General features: G+C 47.1%; 1 long non-coding RNA gene across 2 annotated transcripts in view; it reads left to right on the forward strand.

Annotated features, from left to right (window-relative positions):
- Positions 1-515: 515 nt before the first annotated feature.
- LOC123594132 overlaps positions 516-24,984 on the forward strand; it is a 91,839-nt gene continuing 67,370 nt past the window's right edge. For both annotated transcript variants that reach the window (XR_006710677.1, XR_006710676.1), the window contains exons 1-2: positions 516-721; positions 12,525-12,601. This is a non-coding gene — a long non-coding RNA (uncharacterized LOC123594132). The remainder of the gene's footprint in view (positions 722-12,524; positions 12,602-24,984) is intronic.

A 24,984-nucleotide genomic window follows, 5' to 3' on the forward strand; every position in this document is an offset into this window, starting at 1 on the left:
AAACACCTCCTCAAGCTATTATTATCCCTATTTTATAGAGGAGGAAACTGAGGCTCAGGGAGGTAATGAGCTCACATCCAACCACCTGCAAATACATTCTTTTCAGGAGCATCAAGAAAGGCCCACCTTCAACCAACCTGCCTTATTCTGTTCCATTTTTGCAGAAGGGAGCTGAGGTCCAGGTTCAAGACAATCATTGGGCCCGTCAGCCCTCTTCGGGGTCCCTGGGGAGAAGGAGGGCAGGATGGAAGGCAAAGGCCTTCAGAGACGCCAGTTTGGGTCTGGGTGGGCTCCCCTCGGCGTCCTGCATCGCCGGGGCGGGGGGGGGGGGGGGGGGGCCGGCCCGCGGCGATCAATGCCACCCCTCCCCCACCCTCCCCCGCAGAGGCCTCACCTGGGCTGCCTGGTGCACCGGAAGCCGCCCCGCGCCGGTCCCCGCGGCCGTGCCCGCCGCTGGTCACCAGGGGGCGCTGTGCGCCACAACCTGGGGCGCAGAGGGGCGGTGGCCACGTGACCGGACAACCGCGCGCCGGGTCCCGGGTCCCGGCGTCCGCCCGGTGGCCCCCGTCGGCTGCGGGCGCGCTCGGCCTGCTTCCCGCCCCCCCCCCCGCCCTTCTCCTAACGCTCCGCGCGGGCCACTCGGGGGTGGTGCGGCGGCGACGGCGACTCCGGTCCGGGCTCTCTGACCTGTAACCTCCCGGGGACGCTGACGAGCAGCCGCGTGAGTTTCCCGGGCACCAGGAGACGCCTCACTCCGGCTCTGTGGCCGGTTTGGCCCTCCCCGCAAGGCAAAGAGGGGGGGGCTCGGTGCCAGGCTTTCCCCTAGCTCGGAGAGGTGCTGTCACATCCCGCCGCACCTCCCCGCCGCCCTTGGAGGGACGCGCTGTCCCCTGGAGGACACCATGGGAGCGCGCCCAGCGCCGGGGGTGGGGGGCGAGTTTGGATCATTTGGCTGCTCTGGCGGGACCTCCTTGCCCAATAAGCACTGAGCAAATCACCCCTGCCCCGTACCCCCAAATCGACATTTTCACGGATATGCCCCGATGGGACATTCACTTGGTCGTGAACGGGGGCTTGAGAGTTGCAAAAAGTGACTACGTCTCTCACTTGGAGTAGGGACTTCAGGGACACTCCCGTTTGACCTGGCAGAGGCCGCGGGGTCGCCCGCATTACACGCTTGCAACACTCAGCCGGAAACGCATCGTACACCTCAAGATGTCTTACAGTTACACACACACACACACACACACACACACACACACACACCTCTCTGCTGACTTTGATGTCTCTATCAGCACACCCCCCAGCCCCAACCGACAAAAATGCCTGAGAAACTGCATTCACCACCATCCTTACCAGGTCTTGTAGTGGGGGTAGTCCAGCTGGGGGAGGGGGGGGTTAATTTAGAGAGAGATTCAATAATGTGATAGATTGAGGGGTTTTCAAAAGAGCGTTACGCTTTGCACGCTAGAAACTTCACTCATTTTTTTTTGTAATGTTTTATTTATTTTTGAGACAGGGAGAGACAGAGCATGAACGGGGGAGGGTCAGAGAGAGGGAGACACAGAATCCGAAGCAGGCTTCAGGCTCTGAGCCATCAGCCCAGAGCCCGACGCGGGGCTCGAACTCACGGACCGCGAGATCGTGACCTGAGCCGAAGTCGGCCGCTTAACCGACTGAGCCACCCAGGCGCCCGGAAACTTCACTCATTTTAAGTGTACAATTATTTTTAGTAAATTGGCAGAGTTGCGCACCTGTCAGCACATTCTGGTTTTAGAGTATTTTCATCCCCAGCCACCCCGGAGCAAATTCCCATAAAGCTGTCTGCAGTTAATCTCCCCTCCGACCTCTAGCCCTAAGCAACCATTTATCCCTCTTCTGGCTGTATATAGTTGCTTTTTTCTGGACAGTTCATATGAATGGAATCATACACTATGTGGTCTTTGGGGACTGGCTTCTTTCACCTAACGTGATGGTTTCTAGTTTCATCTGTGTTGTAGCACTTACCAGCATGTAATTCCTGTCTATAGCTGAATAATATTCAATGGTGTGGATATACCACATTTGTTTCTCCATTTATCAGTCAATGGACAATTGGGTTGCTTTCATTTTGTGGTTATTAAGAGTGATGCAATAATTGAGAACATTTGTGTGGACATGTGTTTTCAATTCTCTTGCTTTCACTGCCCTTTCTTTGCTGGTGTTCCCCTTAACACACTTTGCCGACCTCTATCACAACACTTTGCACACTGCCCTGCGAATGAATTTGAATTCATTCTCTGACTGTCCACTAGAGAAGGCAAGGACCATGTGCACCCATTCCCTGGGGTAGGAGTGGAATTTCTGGGTCCTCTATGGCAACTCTATGTTTAAGCTTTTTTATTTTTAGGAACTTCCGGGCTCTTTTCCAAAGTGTCTGCACCGTTTAATGTTGCTATTGGTAAATTATGAAGGTTCCAGTTTCTCCGTCTCCTCACCAACACTTGTTTTGTCTTTCGTTTGGTATCTCACTGTGATGTTCGTCTGCCTAGACGGAGTGGTATTGGCTTAACTAGTTTCACTTTGCTTTAATGACTGGCTTTTTAAATGTTATCAAATCGAGTTGCTGAAATGAATAATACACAGCCCATCCGTGCAAGGAGCTCATGGCTCCAAGAGGGAGACAGAGGAACATAATCGTAGTACCGTGTGTTACCTGCTCTGATGGAACTGAGCACAGGCAGGCTGTCAGCACAGAGCCTGACGTGGGGCTTGAACCCACAAACCTTGAGACCATGACCTGAGCCGAAGTCGGTTGCTCAACTGACTGAGCCACCCAGGCGCCCTGCACTGATTTCTAAATTGGTCAGCCACATTAAATGGTAACACATGGTTAATTATGAAAGCCACGGTCATAAGGCAACCTACCTTCTTGCAAGTTTAACCACAGAAGGCAGGCATTACCAACAGATACTAGGGTAACTGAAGCAAGACAAGATCATGCATTTTAAAGGAATGGCTAGGGAGTTGTCCTCATTGGTACTTTAGTACCACATAACTTCAGTAGGCCAGAACCCAATTCTTTTTTTTTTTTTAATGTTTATTTTTGAGAGACAGAGACAGAGCATGAGCAGGGGAGGGCAGAGAGAGAGAGGGAGACACAGAATCCAAAGCGGGCTCCAGGCTCCGAGCTGTCCGCACAGAGCCCGACGTGGGGCCCGAGCTCACAAACTGTGAGATCATGACCTGAGCCGAAGTCAGACGCTCAACCGACTGAGCCACCCAGGCGCCCCGGCCAGAACCCAATTGTAACTGTTCATTAAAAAGGATGTTGTAAGCCAATTTGACAATAAATTATATTAGGAAAAAAAGAAAAAAAAAGGATGTTACTTTCACTCAAACGTACAAGGAAAAAGCCAAATCACAGACAAGGCGCATAGTATAAGACATAGATTGGACAACTATGACCCACGAGCTAAGAACGTTTTATCAGATGAACATTTACAATCAGTTTGATCATGGGAACATGAACTTTCAACCACAATTAAACAAAATATTTTTCTTCTATTCCATTTTTTTCATCAGCAGACCTGTATTACAAAACCGTGCAATTATTATATTTTTATCATATTGTATTATAAAGCCTAAAATATTTATTTTCTGCTCTTCACAGAAAAAGTTTGACAGCCCTTGGTTTAATAGAGTAAACAGAGAAACGGAAAGCAATTGCCACATACTTGCTGGGTGACCTTGGGAAGTCGCTTCACTTCTCTGGTCCTGATTTTTGTTATCTGTAAAATGGAGATAAAGGGTGATGGTGGGTGAGATAAGCTCTAGGGTGAAACCCCCATTCCCCCAAGTTTTGTATTCATTAGTTAGTTATTAGGGCACCTGGGTGGCTTAGTTGGTTAAGAGCCTGATTCTTGATTTCGGCTCAAGTCAGGATCTCACGGTTCCTGAGTTCGAGCCCTGCATTGGGCTCTGCGCTAACAGCGCGGAGCCTGCTTGGGATTCCCACCCTCCCTCTCTCTCCCACCTGCCCCTTCCCTGCGCGCGCGCTCTCTCTCTCTCTCTCAAAATATATACATAAACATTAAAAAATAATTATGTAAACGTCTATTGAGATACTATCGTGTATTAAGAACTGTTAAAGGCATTGGGGATACAGCAGGAAGCAAAACCCCTGTCCTGAAAAAGGATATTATTCCAAATGAAGAGACTTAAGATGCAATGTGTGGTCTGAGATTGGATCCTGATTTGAACAAGCTAGCGTTATAGGACACTTGGGGAAAAGTCGGGAAATTTGACTATGGGTGGGTATTAGATGAGGTGAAAATTGACTAACACGAAATGGTAGAGGTGATTAACTGAAAAAAGCAGTTAGAAAGCATATGTACACGTGTTATCTCATTTTGGTAGAAAGTGCATATACGTATTATGTAAACTTAGAGGAATTCTTGATCTGGAAGGATATATATAGTAAGGTCTTTTATTTTTTATTTTTATTAAGAAAAATTTGGGGGGGGGGGCGCCTGGGTGGCTCAGTCGGTTAAGCGTCTGACTTCGGCTCAGGTCATGATCTCATGGCTCGTAGGTTCGAGCCCCAGATCAGGCTCTGTGCTGACAGCTCAGGGCCTGGAGCCTGCTTGGGATTCTGTGTCTCCCTCTCTCTCTGCCCCTCCCCTGCTCGTGCTCTGTCTGTCTCTCTCTCTCTCTGTCAAAAATAAACAAACATTAAAAGAATTTTTTAAAGTAAAAACATTAAAAATAACGTTTAATGTTTATTTTTGTCTAATTTCAATGTTTAAATGTTGATTTTTAAATCAAAATTAAAAAACTTTTTTAAATTTATTTTTGAGAGAGAGAAAGAGCACAAGCAGGGGAGGGGCAGAGAGAGAGGGAGACCCAGAATCTGAAGCAGGCTCCGGGCTCCCAGCTGCCAGCAGAGAGCCCGATGCTGGGCTCGAACCCACGAACCGCCAGATGGTGACCTGACGCTTAACTCGCTGAACCACCCAGGCGCCCCCTAATTTTTTTTTTAAGTTTTTTTAGAGAGAGAAAGAGTGCAAGTGGGGGAGAGGCAGAGGGCGAGAGAGAGAGAACCCTAAGCAGGCTTCACGCCCGGTGCCGAGCTCTATGCAAGGCTCGATCTCATGATTGTGAGATCATGACCTGAGCTGAAATCAAGAGTCGGCTGCTCAACCGACTGAGCCACCCAGGCGCCCCCTATACTAAGCTCTTAATAGTGGTCATTTCTGGGTGGTGGGAATATAATGTTTCTATTTTCTTATCTTTTCTAATTTTCTACATTGGACGTTTACCGCTTTTGTAAAAATACAAGATTCTGTCTAATTGAAAAAAATCCTCTCTCTCTCTTCATGGATTTGACATGCGAGTGCCTCTCGTAAGTGTTCACATTGCCGGATCTGTCACTCTTTATGGGGGAAACATCTGTAAAAATGGAGGCTGCTCTTTCCCCCTGCAGGTAACAGAGGGCCAGAGAGGCAAATGATGGCAGTGTCCAGCGAAGCACTGTTTTGGAGAGAACGTGCCCAATCTGATACCAGAGGTAGGTTTATCTCTCTTGTATCAGTGGACGCATCGATGTGATTCAGCATTTCAATCTTGTAACTCCTTCTCTTATTCTAGGCCAGGGGTCCATAAACCCTGCCACCTGTTTTAGTAAATAAAGTCTCATCGGAACACGGGCCCACTGATTTGTTTATGTGGTATCTATCACTGCTTTATTGCCCCGCAGTGGCACGGTGGGGTAGGGGTGCAGAGACCATATCACCCCGAAAACTAAACGTATTTACTGCCTGGCCCTTGAAAGAAAAAGTGTGTGGAGCCGTGTTCTAGGCTGGCTGGAAGACCGCCTCAGTACACAGGCCTGTGGGAGGGAATGCCCGGCTCCGCGTTAAATGAACAAACGTATGCTCTGATTTACAAACCTCGTTCTCTCCTGAGCTGGATTAGCGTGTGCCAGTATTCCCAATTCTGGATAATTCTAGGTTACTTACAGTATTGGGTTTCTCATCCTGCAAGGCTGAGGCGAAGGCCAGCCCGCAGGAAGACGGACGTGTCAGCGAGGTGAACGATAGCCTGTGAGCCCTATCACAGCTGGCTAGTCGGTCTTCCCTTGATCTAGCTAAGATCTCCGTAGGCTTCACATTTGGTTCAAATGCCTCCTCCTCCCAGAAGCCCCCTCTGACTCCTCACCCTGATTTCACCGTCCCACAGCACCCTGGCAGGCCTCTTTCATAACACTTAGCACCCTACCCCGTAAGCACGGATTCCTTCTCGGATTCTCCCCCAGAGAAGGCAAGGATCATGTGCACGCACTCTCTGGTAGAGCCCCTGAGCCCAGCCTGAAGCCTAGCATATGGTCGCTTCCTAGCCGCGCGTCCTTGGCCACGCGACTGCGCTGAGCCTCAGTTTTCTCGTCGGTAAAATGGGGACAATAGCAATAGTTGCTCCCCCGTAGTGTTGTGTGTGGGTATTAGCTATTCAGCGAACACTTAAGGAATGAATGACATATAGGATATCGCGCTGGACTGGGAATTGTGAAAGCCCCCAGCAGCAGGGTACGGTAACAGGTTGTTACGTTTAGTCTATATAGACCAGCAACGCACTTATCCTGCATTGGGCCCCTGAACTGGAGTCGCGTTCATCCATCCCGTCAACACTTGTGGAGTGCCTACTGTGTGCCCAATACTGTGCCCGATATTACGGAGATTACATTCTAGTGAGAGAGATGGGCCAGTTTACAAACTGATACAGAATCTCTTACGAACTGTGCTCAACGTAAAGAAAATACATAGGCCAAACCACAGTTACCGAGACGGGCTGTTATCTGTGTGGCGATCCAGGAGAACTCCTTTCAAGAGGTGACATTCGAGAGGAGACTGGAAGAATGAGCCAACCATGAGACGAGCTGGAGAAAGAATATTCTAGGCGGAGAAAGAGTATGTGCAAAGGCTTGAAGCCGTAAAGGATTTGGCAGAGTCGAGGAGATGGAAAGAGGCAAAGGAGGCCAGAGGGTGAAGAGGTGGGGCTCATTCTAAGAAGAGAGGGCAGCCGTTTTCATGATCGTAAGAAGGCGAATTCCAAGGTCTGTCACTCTGCGTTTTTCTTTTTTTTTATTTTTAAAAAAAAATTTTTTTTTCCAACGTTTATTTATTTTTGGGACAGAGAGAGACAGAGCATGAACGGGGGAGGGGCAGAGAGAGAGGGAGACACAGAATCGGAAACAGGCTCCAGGCTCCGAGCCATCAGCCCAGAGCCATCAGCCCAGAGCCCGACGCGGGGCTCGAACTCACGGACCGCGAGATCGTGACCTGGCTGAAGTCGGAGGCTTAACCGACTGTGCCACCCAGGCGCCCCTCGTTTTTAAAAACTTAAGCAAATACCTGTGTGGGAGAATGATGGCCTCCCCCAAAGGTGTTCACATACTAAACCCCAGAACTGAGTGCCCTGCTTTACATGACAGAAGGGACTTCGCAACTGTGATTAAGTTAAGGATGGAGACCTGAGGGCATCCCCCTGGCCGTCCGGTAGGATTACAAGGGTCCTTGTGAGAGGAAGGAGGAAGGGGCTCAGAGGACAGAGGTTTGCCGATGGTAGCAGGGCTCACAGAGAGGTCTGAAGATGCTGTGTTGCTGGCCAGAAGGTGGAAGAAGGGTCCATAGCTGAGGAATGTAGGCAGCGCATAGAGGCTGGAAAGACAAGGGGTTAGATTCTCCCGTAAAGCCCCCAGAAAGAGCACAGCCCTGCGGACGCCTGCAGCTTTAGCCTCGTGAATCTCATTCTGGACTTCGGACCTTCAAAACGGTAATCTGATACATTTATGGCATTCTAAGCCCCCGAATTTGTGGTAACTTGTTACAGGAGCCATGGAAAGCCAATACTCCTTGTGTGGAAAGATACACCAAAAAGTAATGCGGTTGGGAATTGGCAGGGGTGGATGGGAAGAGGGTAGAAAGGGCAGGGAATGAGGTAGGAGGGATGGGAACTGTTCTTGTGTATTGAGTTCTGATTTCTAGGACTATGTTAATGTTTCACATACTAAAAAGGAAGGGAGGGAGGGAGGGAGGGAGGGAGGGAGGGAGGGAGGGAGGGTGATAAGGGAACCCAAAATGGAATATGGACAGAAACAAAGGAACTAACTGTATTACAAATGAATAACAGACGTAATGAAGGAGTGGGCGAAAATAACTAACCCGAGTGTTATGGGCTGAAATGTGTCCCCTCAAAATTCATGTGTTGAAGCGCTAACCTTCAGTGTGACAGTATTTGCCAGTAGGGCCTTTAAGGGTGTAATTAACATTAGGGGCGCCTGGGTGGCTCAGTCGGTTGAGTGTTCGAGTCTTGATTTTGGCTCAGGTCACGATCTCACAGTTCGCGAGATCGAGCCCCATGTCGGGCTCTGCGGTGACAGCATGGAGTCTACTTGTAATTCTCTCTCCCTCTCTCTCTGTCCCTCCCCTGCTCACTCTCTCTCTCTCTCTCTCTCTCAAAATAAAGAAATAAACATTAAAAAAGGTTGTAATTAACATTAAGCGAAGTCATAAGGGTGGGGCCCTAATCCAATATGACCAGTCTCTATAGGAAAAGGAAGGGATTGCAGGATATGCACGCACAAAAATTCGTGTGAGGACGCAGTGAAAAGGCAGCCATCTGCAAGCCAAGGAGAGAGTCCTCAGGAGAAACAAACCTTGCTGACCCCTTGATCTTGGACTTCTAGCCTAGAGAACTGTGAGAAATAAGTTTCTACTGTTTAAGTCACCCATCTGGGCTATTTAGTTTTGTCAACCCGAGCAGACCGATGCACTAAATAACTTCGGAAAAGAGTATTTTGACTATGTGCTCTACAGGAGTGGTTCTCAAACTTTGGGGTGCATCAGAGTCACCTGGGGAGCTTGTTGAAGAGCTCTGGGTGACAATCTCCACCTCCAGCATTTCTAATTCAGTAGGTCCAGGGTGGAGCTCAAGAATTTACATTTCTTTAAAAAAATTTTTTTAATGTTTCATTTTATTTTTTGAGAGACAGAGAGCGTGAGCAGGGGAGGGGCGGCGGGGGGGGGGAGACACAGAATCCAAAGCAGGCTGCAGGCTCCCAGCTGTCAGCACACAGCCTGATGGGGGGCTCGAACCCACAAATGTGAGATCATGACCTGAGCCGAAGTTGGATGCTCAGCCGCTGAGCCACCCAAGATACCCCAAGAATTTGCATTTCCAACAAGTCCTCAGATGCAGCTAATGATGCTGGTTCAGGGACCACACTTCGAGAACCGCTGTTCTAAGGCTCAAGACAAAAAAACAATCACCCCAAAACAGTAAGTAAATACCGTACTCTAGACAGTAGGTGTGTTTTCCACAGGGGTGTGGGTTAGCAATTCTGAATCTACTTTATGTATATTCTAGTATTGAGCAAAGAATACATCGTGAATAAGGAGAGCCAGACTTTACGCTTTTAGAGGAAGGAGTTACACATAAGAAGAGACAGGAGACTGGCAGTGATCAGAGGTATCAGTATGAATATGGTGTTTTACATGCGCACACCCACACCACACACTCACGCGGAGATAGATATGGAAATAGATAGAGTTGTTTGTATATATACATATGGTTCCTAGCTTTGTCTGCCGAGGAGGCTTAGAAGCAATGATACCACAATACCAATGGGCACACTAAACATTCAGATCTTGGTTTTAAAACAGCATTCTTGGGGCGCCTGGGTGGCTCAGTCGGTTAAGTGTCTGACTCTTGATTTCGGCTCAGCTCATGATCTTAGGGTTGGTAAGTTTGAGCCCCGTGTCGGGCTCTGCGCTGTCAGCAAAGAGCCTGCTTGGGATTCTTTGTCTCCCTCTCTCTCTCTCTGCCCCTCCCTCTCCATTTCTCTCTCTCTCTCTCTCTCTCTCTCTCAAAAACAAACAAATAAACTTAAAAAAAAATAAAATAGCATTCTCTAGGGGCTCCTGGATGGCTCCATTGGTTGATTGTTCAACTCGTGATTTTGGCTCAGATCTAGATCCCAGATCATGGGATCGAGCCCCGCGTCTGGCTCCATGCTGAGTGTGGAGCCTGCTTAAGATTCTCTCTCTCTGCTCTTCTCCCCAACTCACATGTGCTAATATATATATCCTATATATATTAGTATGATATACTATATATATTAGTATTTACTATAGTAATACTATAGTATTATAATATATATCATATATGTACTAATATGTATATCATATATATATATATATATATATATATATATGTATATATATATGATGTATATATAGAATAGCACTCTCCAAATGAAAGGAACCAGGACTCTTGTAGAAACGGCCGATTCCTGGGCTGGGACAAGGAGACTATTAGATGAGCTTGGAATGTCTTCCGTCGCCAGAAAGTAAGAAGGGCCATGGGGATGTGTTAGAAAGGATGCAGGAGTCCATTTGAGGGGGTTTCCAATGCCGAAATCTGTGACAATGTAAGCAACAAGATGACTAATGACAGTAATGGATTATAAGCCATAGAGTAAGATAAGAATCCATGAGTCCACACGAATAGGAAGAAATAACTGAATAAGTAAATAAATGAGGGAGAAGGAAAAGCACTTGTTTACAATAGCATTCCAATTAATAAAGTGTAACAAGAATAATGAAAATAGAAACCTATTCGGCAAGCACCACAGTAATAACCATTTCAGGCAAGAATCGTCGAAGCATATTAAAATTAATGGACAAAGGTATGATGGAAACAGTGTATTTATATAGTTTTTAAACATCTCCCCACAAAATGCTTACTCATTACAAAGGGCAAAATAGGAGCGCCACTGGGGAGAAACTGGGCAGACTACCCTAACCAACTGGTCAAAGTTAAGATCACCAGTAATTGAACAAACTTCTACCATGTGTCCCTTGGTAGGATGCACTGAGAAGGACACAATATCATATGTGTAGTGTTCTGGGCAAAACACGTAACTGAAATAGAGACACGATGAACCATCAGATAAGCCCCAAACTGAAACCAGTGGGTGCTTTTCAAAAGTATCATGGTCATTAAAGACAAAAAAAAAAAAAAAAAAAAAAAAAAAAAGAGCAAGGAACTCTTCTAGATTAAAGGCGTCAAAGAAAACGTATGTGATCCCCGACCAGAAAAAGGACATTGTTGGGGCAAATGGAGAAAATAAAATCCTGGCTATTGATTATAGAACTGCATGATTTATAATAGTGTACTGTGGTTATATAAGATGTTAATACTTGAGCAATCTGGGTGAGCAGACTCTTCGGACTGTTGTTGCAACTTTTTGGGGGGACGGGTAAGTCTGTAACATTTCAAAAGGAAAAGTTGAAAATGAAATGCGAGTTGTTTACCTCATCCCAAGATATCCCTGGGTGATCTGACTGCGGTGTGCGGGCGCGGCTTATAGAAGGTGCCAGTGACTAAGTGGGGAGACCAGTCAGGCGGCTGTTGCCCTGGACTGGGGAAGAGAGGATCGTGGCTCAGACTAGGGGGATGACGGTTGAGATGGAGAAGGCTGGATGGATTCAGGATGCGTTTTGGCATCTCCATGGGAAGGTCATTGCACAGGAGGGAATGGAGGGAGTACCACTTTATTTTACCGTTAGATAAAATACAGGACAGCATAGACCCTGCGATGTAAGTATCTTCATTGGATATTGTGGATTCAGAATCCTCTGGTATGTAAGCTGGAGAATTTATTGTGGACTTTGCATTTTATCTTCTTCTTCCCCATAGTTTTGAGTAGTGTTCCTCTCATCCGAGGGAAAACAAGGAAAGCGACAGGGGGAGGGGGACTTCTTTGGTTCCTTCCTGTGTTTGCCTCTGGCAACGACTTTTCTCTTGAGAATCTTTGCTCTTTTTTTTGTTTTAATTTTTTTTTTTAGTGTTTATTTATTTTTGAGAGAGAGACAGACAGACAGACAGAGTGTGAGCGGGGGAGGGGCAGAGAGAGAGGGAGACACAGAATCCGAAGCAGGCTCCAGGCTCTGAGCTGTCCGCACAGAGCCTGACGCAGGGCTCGAACCCATGAACCGCGAGATCATGACCTGAGCCGAAGTCGGACGCTTAACCGACGGAGCCACCCAGGCACCCCTTGAATCTCTGCTCTTTTCAAGGAGGGGTTTCAGTTGTGTTGTCACCCAAATTGTGACATGTGCAGAGCCCTGTTGGCCTGCTTGGGTTTCCACATGATATACCCTTCCCTATATTCAGGTCTTTACCTGGAATACTGTCTTATTAAAATTTTGTCAGGGTGCCTAGGTGGCTCAGTCGGTTAAGCATCCGACTCTTGATTTTGGCTCAGATCATGAGCTCACAGTTCGTGGGATCGAGCCCCGCATCAGGCTCTACACTGTGAGTGCAGAGCCTGCTCAGGATTCTCTCTCCCTCTCTCTCTGCTCCTCCCCCATTCATATTCTCTCTCTCTCTGTCTCAGAATAAATAAATAAACTTTAAAAAAATAAAAATAAGATAAAATGTCTTTTAAAAAATAAATAAAAATAAAATTTTGTCTGTCTTTCAAGGCTCAGCTCAAGAATCACCCCCTCCAAGTTGTCTTCCTGGATTTACTCGGCACCAAAGTTAGCCTTCTCTTTCCTGGGTGAGTCATAGCTCTTAATTTATTCCTCTTATTTGGCTCCCATTCTCTCATTCACAGTCATACCCATTGCTTTGTACTTGTTTGTGTTCATGACTTACATCCTCTACCAGATTAAAAATTCCTTGGGAGTCAGTATTTACGTTGTTCAGCTTTCAGTGGATTTTTTTTTTCTCGTTTTCAGATTGCAGAAGAGTTTCAACGGTAAAATAAGTTAGTAAGTTCCGCCATATACTTTGAATCTAATCTTTAGTTTCCCTTATTTCTACTGAGGACTTTTTCTGTGAAATGTTGGAGTCCCTTTGTCCCCAGTGACCCTCCTTTATAACTTAAGAGACTGTTGCTCTAGGATTTTCTTTTCCATTGCTTTGTAGGCTGGCTTCCACCAGGGGGCGCTCCTGCCCACCTATAGGCGAATTTCTTTTTCTTTAGGAAGCAGAGGAAAGGAGACTTCATCAGGTAAAATAGCAAAACAGTGGAAACACAAAACAGTAGGAAATAGGAACTGAGCATCTCTTGGGATTTGACTTGGTCCCAGCCCTAGCTGGCTACTCAAATAGCACTTCACTTGTTATATTGTGTTTTGGTAGGATGCTGGCCTGTGCGTAGAGATTTCCCCCTTCCTAACCCACTTCATTTATTTCATCTACAAATATGTACTGAGTGTGCATTTTGCGTCAGGTATTATTGTAGATACTGAGGCTTCATCGGTGAACAAAACAGACCGAGTTCCTGACCCGTGAAGCTTATGTTCATCTGGGGGCAATAGACAATAAATGAGATGAATACATACAATACACAGGATAGATAGAGATAGATAAATGCCAAAGAGGAAAAAAAAAAACACCAATTCATGGTCTTATAGGCCATTGTAAGAATTTTGACTTTGTCTTTGAGCGAGATAGGAAGCATTGGGGAGAGGAGTGGTGTGGTTTGACACATTTAAAAAGGATTGCTCTCGTGGTTGGTTGGTTGGTTTGTGGTTTTTTTTGTTTTGTTTTTTGGATAATAAGTTATCAGGGGACGAGCTTGGACCAGGCTGCTGGCAGTGGAACTGGAGAGAAGTTGTTGGATTCTTGGATATATTTTGCAGGTAGAGCCAACCGAACCTGCTAAGAGATTAGGTGTAGGATGCTGGAGAAAGAGGACTCGAGGGAAACAGGGTCACCACGTTGCATAACATCAATGGCACTGAATGAAATGTGGCTGGCGCCCTCTGGAGTTGTGTAACACAGCAGTTTTGTTCGAGCTGCTCCCAAGGCGCCCCTCAAAGTCTAACCTACCAAGAACAAGGCTGGAAGTATATCAGAAGTTAGATTTTGAGGGGCGCCTGGGGGGCTCAGTCGGTTGAGCGGCCGTCTTCGGCTCAGGTCATGATCTCGCAGCTCGTGGGTTCGAGCCCCGCGTCGGGCTCTGTGCTGACCGCTCGGAGCCTGGCGCCGGCCTCACATTCTGTGCCTCCCTCTCTCTCTCTCTCTCTCTGCCCCTTCCCCGCTCATGCTCTGCCTGTTTCACTCTTTCTCTAAAAAATAAGTACACGTTAAAACATTTTTCAAAGAGAATTTGGATTTTGAAAGAAATTGAAGACACAAACAAACGGAAAGATATTCCATGCTCATGTATTGGGAGAATGAACATTGTTAAAATGTCTATACCACTCGAAGCAATCTAGAGGGTCAGTCTAATCCCTATCAGAATTCCAATGGCATTTTTCAAAGAACTAGGACAAATAATCCTAAAATTTGTATGGAATTGCAAAAAAAACAAACAAACAAACAAACAAAAAAAAACCCCATATAGCCGAAGCAATCTTGAGAAGGAAGAACAAAACTGGAGACCTCGTGCCCCCCGATTGCTATATTACTATACTACAAAGCTGTAGTAATTGAAACGGTATGGTACTGGCATAAAAACAGACATATAGATCAGTGGAACAGGGTCAAGAGCCCAGATGAAAACCCACACACGTATGTTCAATTAATATACGGCAAAGGGGGCAAGAATATCCAATGGGAAAAGCGTATCTCTTCAATAAATGGTGTTGGGAAAACTGGACAGCCACATGCAAAAGAATGAAACCTGGCCACCCTTATACCAGACACGCAAATGAACTCAAAACGGATTAAAGACGAATGTGAGACCGGAAACCATAAAACTCCTGGAAGAAAACACAGGTAGTAGCTCCTTGTCGTAGGTCTTGGTGATGATTTTTTTCACCTGGCACCCAGACGAAGAGCGATGAAAGCAAAAAGAAACAAGGGGGACTTCATCAAACGGAAAAGCTTCTGCACAGCAAAGGAAACCATTAACAGCATGAAAAGGCAATCTACTGAATGGGAGAAAATATGTACAAATCACATATCTGATAAGGGACTAATATCCCAAGTATATACAAAGAACTCATACAACTCAGTAGCAAAAAGCAAACAATCTAATTAAAAATTGCCATCGTGGGTACCTGGGTGGCTCAACTGGTTGAGCATCTGGCTCTTGATTTCGGCTCAGGTCATGATCTCACGGTTTGTGAGATTGAGCCCCGTGTCAACACAGAGTCTGCTTGGTGGTGGGGGGGGGTCTCTCGCTCTCCTCTCTCTCTGCACCCCCCCCACTTGTGTGCTCTCTCTCTCTCCAAAAAATATTTTTAAAAAGAATTAAAAAAAAATAAAAACTGCCATTAGATCTGAATAGACATGTTTCCACAGAGGACATGCAGATGACCCACAGGTATACGTAAAGATGGTCCACATCACTCGTCATCGGGGAAGTGCAGATCACAACCACAACGAGATGTCCCCTCACGCTTGTCAGAAGGGCTAGCATTAAAAACAAAAGAAATAACAAGTATGGGGGAGGATGTGGGGAGAAGGGAACCCTTGTCCTTGGTTGGCGGGAATGCAGATTGGCGCGGCTGATATGAAAAACAGTATGGAGATTCCCTCAAAAAATTAACACAGCAAGTCCACTTTTGGGTATTTATCCAAAGAGCGCGAAAACACTAACTTGAAAAGGCAAATGCACCCCATGTTCATTTCAGCAGTATTTACAATAGCCAAGATATGGTGGTGCCCGTCGGTGGATGAATGGATAAAGAAATTTGTGTGTGTATGTATATATAATATGAACATATATCGTCCAGCCGTAGGAAAGAATAAAATCTTGCCGTTGGCAACAGCGTGGATGGACCTTGAGGGCATTATGCTAAATGAAATAAGACAAATACCATATGATGTCACTTATATATGGAATCTAAAAAAAGGAAAACCCCCAAAACAAAAACTAAGCTCACAGATACAGAGAACAGATTGGTGGTGGCCAGAGGCGTGGGGTCAGGGTGGGAGAAATGGATGAACTGGGTTTCACCGTGGGAAGAACAGGCTTGGGGGGTATATCAGAAGTTACGTTTTGGATATGTTGAATTTGAGATGCCAGTTAGACATTTAAGTGGAGATACTAAGTAAGCTGTGGGACATGCAAGCCTGGCACTCATACGAGAGAGAGAGAGAGAGAGAGAGAGAGAGAGAGAGAGCATGCAAATGGGGAGAGGGGCAGAGGGAGGGAGAGAGAATCCCAAGCAGGGGCTCGATCCCATAACCCTAGGATCATGACCCGAGCTGAATTCAAGAGTTGGACGCTCAACCGAATGAGCCACCCAGAAGCCCCTAGATAGTATTTAAAGCCCTGAGATGGATGATGAAGAGACATGAGAAGACCAGGAGAGCAGTTAAGAGAAGGGGACCAAGGACCCAGCCCTGGGACACTCCCACATTTAGAGGTTAGGGGGACAATGAGGGCGAGCAAAGACGACTGACAAGATGTGGCCTGTACAGTGGAAGGAAAACCGGAAGAGAACGGTGTCGTGGAAATCAAGCGAAGAAGGTGCTTCAGGGAAGAGGGAACCATCAACTGTCCAAAGTATTTCTGGTCGACCACACAAGAGGAGGGCTGAGAATTCTCGATCGACTTTAGCAACATAGAGATCTCCCGGGACCTTGACCAAAGCCGTTTCGGTGGACAGAAGCTTGAGTGGAGTGGGTTCAAGAGAGACGGGGAGGAGAAAAATTGTACACAGGGAACGTAGACACATCTGTTAAAGAGTTTTGCTGTAAAGAAGAGTGGAGATGGGGCGCCTGGGGGGCTCAGTCGGTTGAGCGTCCGACTTCGGCTCAGGTCATGATCTCGCGGTTCACTAGTTCCGGCCCCGCGTCGGGCTCCGTGCGGACAGCTCAGAGCCTGGACCTACTTCAGACTCTGTGTCTTCCTCTCTCTCTCTCTCTCTGCCCCTCCTCTGCTCACACTCTGTCAATGTCTCTCTTGAAAAATAAATAAAAACATTAAAAAAAAAAAAAGAGTGGAGAAAGGGAGCAGCAAATGGTATGGAGTGTGGGATATTTAGCAGAGGTGTTCAGAATGGGAAGAATGGTTGGACGTTTGCCCCCAGAGTACCCACTGGTTGTTGGGGTTTACTTGTCCTATTCGCCTGCATGTCTTGGCATAGTAGCCAGTAGTCCTCAGAGAAGCTAGAGGCTGAGGGAATGGAAGTTGCCAGCGGATTTGAGTAGAACAAACTCTAAGGAAGCCCCTTAGAGCATTAAAGGAAAGCCTTTAATGAAACCGGACTTAGAACCCCCATGGTTAACAGAGGAGAGAATATCTCCACGTGTGGGGCACAAAGATTGGAGCCGTGAGATCTGGCTGTTCTAAGTTGCCCACGTGGTGATTCCCGCCTCCTTTGCCAACCTTGGAGGGTCTGGCTTCAGTTACACTAAAGTGAGCCTGTGGGCCCCCTTCCGGAAACATGATCTATTGCATGGAAGGAAGCGGAAAAGAGATCCCTACCGATACTTTGAGGACGACTAAACCCCAGGGCAGAGTTCTAACCAAGTGGGGAAACGGACTTAAGCATCCAGGCCACGGTTCCACGAGTTATTCCCCTGTTCCTCGGGGAGAAGTCACCTCGGCACCAGAAGGTGGGGTAGAGCCGGGCTCCGTGCTTAGCTTTGTGTTTTAGTTCGTGATGGCTTCGGAAACAGAGAGGTTTCACTGGTCTCCATGTGCTGTTCGCATTCGCCTTTCTTTCCTCTGCTCATGTCTTCAAGGCCCAGCTCAAGCGTCCCTAGTTCCGCAGAGCCTTCTTGGAGCGCCCCCCCCCCCGGGCAAAATGAATCACTTCCTTCTCAGAGTTTCCATAGAACTTTTCCTGTGTCGTGGCGCCCATATTTCATTGAACTGGAGTCGTGCATGGTTGTAAATGGAAGAGGCAGGCGGCAGAGGAGTGGTGGGTAAGCGCGCGGGCTCTGGAGCTAGGCCGCTTGGGTTCAAATGGTGGTTCTTGCAAGTTGCTTAACCTCCTTGGGCCTCAGTCTCTCATCTACTTTGTCTCGATTTAGTAATAATAGCGCTACCCTTGTTGAGGTTTTGTGAAGATTAAAGAAGCGAATGCGGGGCGCCTGGGAGGCTCAGTCGGTCAAGCGTCCGACTTCGGCTCAGGTCATGATCTCACGGCTCGTGGGTTCGAGCCCCGAGTGACAGCCTGCTTTGGATCCTCTGTCTCCCTCTCTCTGCCCCTCCCCTGCTCGTGCTTTCTCTCGCTTTCAAAAACAAGTAAAAGAAAAGAAGCGAATACGCGTGTAGTACCGAGAACAGTGCACGTAGTAAATGCTCAGCAAGCTTTTGTTATTTGTCTCTCTTCTTGAGGAATACGACCATACGTTGTCTTTGTACCACTAATTCTTACCAGCGGGTTCGGCACAGAATGCTAGGCGTTCAGTAAGTTTTCGTGGGAATACGCCAGGCTTCGAAATCAGATGAATTTCAGTTCATGTTCAATGGTTTCGTATGTGTGTACCCCTTTTAGCATCTCACTTATTCCCGTGTACCAGTCCATGTAGTGGCCAAGAAGGAAGAGCGTTCCAGAGTTTATGGAACTTGTCACATAGTTTATGTGGTTGCTTGGCCACGTATTAGCTTCTTAGCCCATCAGTGCCTCAGCTTCCTCGGCTGGAAAATGAGAAAAAAATACAGGCAATTTAAACAGAGTTACTGAACACTCAAGTATTAACTATATTTACTATTAATCTTATTGTTAATTCAGTGATTTAACGAACACCTATGATTTTCAGGGACCGTGCTAGACAGTAGAGATGCAGAGATCAGTAACGCTTGGTCCCTGCTCTCGGAAAACCCGTAAGCGAGCGAAGGACACAAGTGCGGGCAAGACAGTACGTGTAGAGGCTAGGTATAGAGACAAGCCAATTTTGAAAGAGGGATCAGCGAGGGGTAGAGGGAGGGTAGTAAGGTTTATATAGAAGGTACATCCTGAGCTTTGCATCTGTGGGCTGAGGGTCCTGGAATACTCATGTCCTAATAGATACGAAAATCCCTTTTGTGGGCCATCAGAAATGAGTTTTATTGCAGATTTTTCATACCAGATTCCCTTAACAAGACCCCTTCACAAGAGATCCCATCCTCGGGTGCCTGGGTGGCTCAGTCGGTTGAGCATCCAGTTCCCGGTTTCGGCTCAGGTCACGATCTCACAGTTTGTGAGTTCGAGCCCTGTGTCGGGCTCCGCACTGAGAGTGCAGAGCCTGCTTGGAATTCTTTCTCTCTCCCTCTCTCTGCCCCTCCCCCCTCTCGAAATAAAGAAATAAACTTAAAAAGAAAAAAAAAAGAGAGATCCCATCCTGTGTTTTCCAACCCAGAGAGACCATTCTGGGTTAACAACAGTGTATCCTCATCGTATCATCATGTCGTGCACCAAACATGATGTTTGAAGTTTTCCTTGAGCAGAGCTTGTCTTTCCTTTTTCAGTTAAGCCAGAGAGAGCTTTCACAGGCAGAGGAGGGTACCTGAGATGCCTCTGCCCTGCCCTTTCACTCCCTCCCGACGAATTTTCTGAAAAGGTCGGCAGTTAGGTTCTTCTCTTTCTCACCCCAACAGTCAGGCGAGAGGGAAAGTAAAGAGGGGTATGTTTTCTGTGAAAAGGCCAGGACCCCTTTCTAGCTCGCACTGGTAACGGAGACCTCTCAGAGACAGTCGGATGGGAGCCAAAACTAAATTACCGAGATCGAGGACAGGGTGCTGGTGGATGAAAACCTTTATGATTCTGCCTCTCAGAAAACCACTAGAGCCGTTGAAGTTTGTCCGTTTCCCCCAAGTAGTTAATGAGAACAATAGAATTTAGAGTTCCTGGTGTTCCTCTGGAGCTGATTCTGGCAGGTGATAAGAAGCTTGTAAAAGGGCTTATTATTTGAGCAGAGCTTTGGCTGCCTGACTTTTAAAGTTGATTATTTATTTTGCATGTTGTATAACAGAGCATTGGGCAATGCTCAGAAGAGGCCTTCTGGGTCAGAGAGTAGGGACTTTTCTGGCCATCTCCTCCCAATGGAACCAGATTCTAGCTTCAGAGTGAGGGGCAGGCTCCTAGACGATGCCCAGGCCGTGGCTTTTGCGTGCTCCTGCCCACCAGACAGGCCTTTTCATTCAACAGGGGTTGAATACATCAAAGTTTTCATTAAGTCCTAGTTCAAGGAAATAAAATGCCTATGTATGGCTTTGCAAACTTGTACTGGTAATGTGACCTGCCTTTGAAAGAAATGCTTTTTTTTTTTTTTAATTTTTTTTTTTTAACGTTTATTTATTTTTGGGACAGAGAGAGACAGAGCATGAACAGGGGAGGGGCAGAGAGAGAGGGAGACACAGAATCGGAAACAGGCTCCAGGCTCTGAGCCATCAGCCCAGAGCCCGACGCGGGGCTCGAACTCACGGACCGCGAGATCGTGACCTGGCTGAAGTCGGACGCTTAACCGACTGCGCCACCCAGGCGCCCCAAGAAATGCTTTTTAAGACCATATTTTGGTCATTTGCAGTAAGCAGTCAGATATGGGGTCGCTGTCATCTCAGCGAGTAGATGTTCTGAAAGGTAGGGCTTTCTGCTGGTTATGGCCAAAGATAGTCCAGATGTCTTCCCTTCTTTGTGAAGAGTACCAAGCCAGCCTTGTCCCTGGCTCTTTTGGTTCACGCTTTAAAGCGTCGTGCCTCCAGTCCTATGCTGGTCGTGCTGGCTCACTGAGATCTAGACATTTTCGAAACCGTGAATGAGGGAAGTTTCTTTTCTTTTTCTATTCTGAACTTTACAAGTGGATTGAGCCAGGGCCCTCAAGGAATTGAGAAGATCTCGATAGAGAGAAATTTGGCTGTGTCTTCTTTTTTACTTTTCTCTCATTTTGGTTTTATGGGAACCCGAATTTATGAGGAAGTTCTGATACAGAGGCTCTAAACCAGCTCTGTGTCCAGTGATGGTCCTAAAACGGGAAGTGGCAGGAGGTGATGGGCGCCTAGGAAGAGATTTCATGAGCTCTTGAATGAATTGTGGATGGTTTGTGATATTTCGGAGACATGTGTCTTGGGAGAGGCGGCCTTTACTCTTGAAGTTACTATCTTGGGACGAACCACGCTCCCTCAGAGATAGCATTTTGTTGAAGAAAGTCTGGGGAAATGTGAAACCCAGTCATCCTCATAGAGTTTGTGAGTGTGGCCAGGTTAGTTTCTTGCACTAAAGTCTCCGGTCTTCTGGATGGGCTGCTGCCTTGCCTCCTGTAATAGTCAGGATGGGCAAGACTCTGACGCAGTAACAAATAGCACACGAATAAAGTTTGACGTGGACTGGTTGGCCCTTTTCTATCATGCAGCAATGCCATCTGGAACACATGACCTCCAAGGGCACCATGGCAGAGAAAAAAGACAGCCAGAAGCCCACCTACCTTAACTGCCTCATCCCACAAGGGACACGTATCACTTCCGTGCACATTTCAGTGGCCGGAACTAATCCCCTTGCCCCAACCTACCTGCAAGAGAGACTGGGGCATGGAGAGGCATACCTGGTATATTTGGCGGCTACCGACAGCCTTCGCTACATTCCCTGGGGACCAACTGGCTGTTGCCTCCCCATCCCACTCTCAGGGAATGTGTGCGAGATGCTGATTTTCTAGTTCTGTAACAGACTGGACTGCAAGCACCAAGCCACCTTTTTCGTGAGATAGAGAGTGCTTGTTTCATCTACGGGAGGAGACAGGACAGGCAGTACTCCCCCATTTGTCAGTTACGGTACTTTCCCTCCCTTGTTACTGACCATGAAACACACATTCGCCCTTCTGCTTCTGTCCCCAAGAGTCACGATGTGTGCGAACCGAAGAGTTGTCTCCAGGCCAAATACCTTTATCATGAGTCCCAGGTTCTGGTTCTGAGTGGAGCCATCCGTGGCGGTGTTTTTTTTTTTTTTTTATTTTTTTTATTTTTTTCAGCGTTTATTTATTTTTTGGACAGAGAGAGACAGAGCATGAACGGGGGAGGGGCAGAGAGAGAGGGAGACACAGAATCGGAAACAGGCTCCAGGCTCTGAGCCATCAGCCCAGAGCCTGACGCGGGGCTCGAACTCACGGACCGCGAGATCGTGACCTGGCTGAAGTCGGACGCTTAACCGACTGCGCCACCCAGGCGCCCCCGTGGCGGTGTTTGATAAGAAAGCCTGAGGATCGTTCTTTGTGAAGTTGTTCTCACACGGGCCGGGCAGCTCTCAGTGCCTGTGGTGGTCCTAATGCCCCAGGGTTGATTCAGCAGAAATGAACTGACGGCGAATGCTTTGACAAGATTGAGCGAGCAGACTCCCTCAGTGTCCCTGCGTATCGCTGAGAGAGGGAACTTGCGCCCCTCCCAAAGCCAAGGTCTCCCCACCCAAGGTGGTCCTTCTCCCAGGAGGACAATGACTTCGTGGAGCCATTTGCAGATTTCTCCCTAGAAGTGAAGGCCAAATTCCCACAAGACCCTGAGAGGTAGAAAGTGGGTGACTGTTCCTGACCTGATTCAGTGTTTAATTGAACCATAACCATTAGGGTATACTAGAGTTTCTGTGTGTGTGTGTGTGTGTGTGTAAATCCTGGCGTACTTGGTGACTATGGTTGCCCAGCCCTTATAACAATTCACTTCTGTCGTTGTTTTCCCTTCGAATCTCAGGCATGAGCAAATTAAGGATATCATCTGCTCTTACTGCCTTTAGTGTCTCCCGTAGGAAAAGAGGGGCCGGAGTCCGCGTAGATCAACCCACGGAGTGTAGATCTGCCAGAACCGCGGCACCACTTTTCTGACAGGTGGGCCCTAAACCAGGTACAGGTCAGCTGTCCACACGGTGGCTGGTTGGCTGATCGGCTGGTTGGTTAAGAAGGGGTTGGAGGGGCAGAGATGTAAGGAGGTGCAGGGGTTGGGAAGGGCTGTATCTGAAAGAGGTTATGATGACTCGTTTTCGCTTTGCCTCTTTGGCTTCGTTGCCCTACTCTGTGTGGGTCTTGTTTTCTTGAATCTGGAGGAGACTCACCCAAAGAGTCCGTTCTTAAATGTAAGTCACATATCCCCTTATAGAATCACTGCCAAACTCGTTCTGGCTAAAGGGTTTCTAAGATCCCCATGCAACAGTCACTTGGGCTGGAGTTTCCCATTTAAATTTATTTCACACAACCGACTGAGCCACCCAGGTGCCCCAATGTTACAATCTCTCAGACTTTAAAAAAAAAAAAAGAAAAAGAATCTCCCAGACTTATGTGATCATTCCAAGGACTTCTAAGGAATTCACCTTGAAAACTAAAATATTGCATTGTAATATTTCATTTATTTGGATGCTTAACTCTCCAAATATCTGGAAACTAGGTAAGGGTGAGTTTTACCACCCCTGTTTTACAAATGTCAAATCAGGGTTCAGAGATGATACATAACTTTTCCGTTATCGTCATCCCGCTAGTTGGTCGACGTCCAAACCAAAATAATGGCGATCTGTGGATTCTGCATTTTTACTTCCATCCTGGGCTAGCAATGATACTGGACAGGCTGCGGGAGACTTCTCTACATCCTGTGGGGGTTAATGGTCTGGCAGAGGCAGAACTCTGGGGTTAGAATTCCCCAGAAGGCAGGAACCCCGGCATCTAGGCAATCCCCCCCCCTTTTTTATCTGGTGCATATCTGGGCCTTCGGGGGCTGGCCCAGCTCCCCCCACAACACCCCATGGTAATTCTTGCCTGTGGAGGTTGTGGACACAGTGGCGATATGCACCTGTCAGTAATGAAAGTTTTCAAGGGTTGCTTCCCAAAGTAAGTAATGGCTGAGGATGGGAGGGAGAATGGCTTTCTCTGCAGCTTGTCAAATGAAGCAATGACCCTGAAAGTGGTTTCTGACTTATAAAAATAAGGAACACATGATAGCTATTGCTGTTACATTGTAACTTCCATGTGCTGCTTTTCTCCTAAGATTTTTAAGAAAGACCTCAAAGATCTCAAGTTTTGCTACAGTTAAGAAACTTCAGAATTCACCCTGTTCAGCTTGCTTCTGATAAGTGCATGTCACTTTTTTTTTTTTTTTTTTTTTTTGCTTGAAGGTTGAACCCATGGCTTCTTCATCATTCTCCTCCTAGCTTCCTTGACGTACAATTGGCATACAAAGAACTGCAGCTAACTAATCTATATAATTTGGTGAGTCATGGATGGACCTAGAAGACGTTATCCTACGTGAAATAAGCCAGTCGCAGGACAAATACTGCACAATTCCCCTTATAGGAGGTGCCTAAAATAGTCAAAGTTATACAAGTAGACAGTAGGGTGGCGGTTCCCAGGGGTTGAGGGGACAGGGATATGGAATGTTGTTGTTCAAGGGGTATAAGGTTACAGTTATACAAGATAAGATGAGTACATTCCAGATACCTGCTTTGCAACATACTGCTAGTTAACAATAGAGTACTGTGCACTTAAAAATTGATTAGGGCATTTTTGAAAACATTTATTTTTCAGAGAGAAAGGGAGAGAGAAAGAGAGGGAGGGAGCGAGAAAGAGAACAAGCAGGCGAGGGACAGAGAGAAGGAGACCCAGAATCCAAAGCAGGCTCCAGGCTCTGAGCTGTCAGCACAGAGCCTGACGCGGGCCTCGAACTCCTGAACTGCGAGCTCATGACCTAAACCGAAGTCGGACGCTTAACCGACTGAACCACCCAGGTGCCCCGATTAGTGCATTTTTTAAAAAATGTCATTGGGTTTCCCTAAAGATCTGCCTGAACACGAGAAATCACCTTTTTAATGTCCTCAGCGCTTCACAGCTCTGGGAATAAGGCAGAGACGCTCCTCTGTCGGAGGTCAGAGCAGACTTCCCAAAGCTAGCGCTGCCCCTGCTTTGTCAGCACTTCATCTGCTGAAAGAAGAAATCTGGCATGGCCTCGTGTTTATTCTTAGCTATTCTTCCCAATTTTCTGTCACTCAGAGCTGTCTGAGCCAGGGAGTTGGTATGGGGACAGGGAATTTTGAGGCCTGGCCTGATCCCAGGCAGATATTCAGTAGCACAGCACTTAACCCTAGGCCA

Source organism: Leopardus geoffroyi, chromosome X, assembly GCF_018350155.1.
Source record: "Leopardus geoffroyi isolate Oge1 chromosome X, O.geoffroyi_Oge1_pat1.0, whole genome shotgun sequence".
Lineage (NCBI taxonomy): Eukaryota > Metazoa > Chordata > Mammalia > Carnivora > Felidae > Leopardus > Leopardus geoffroyi.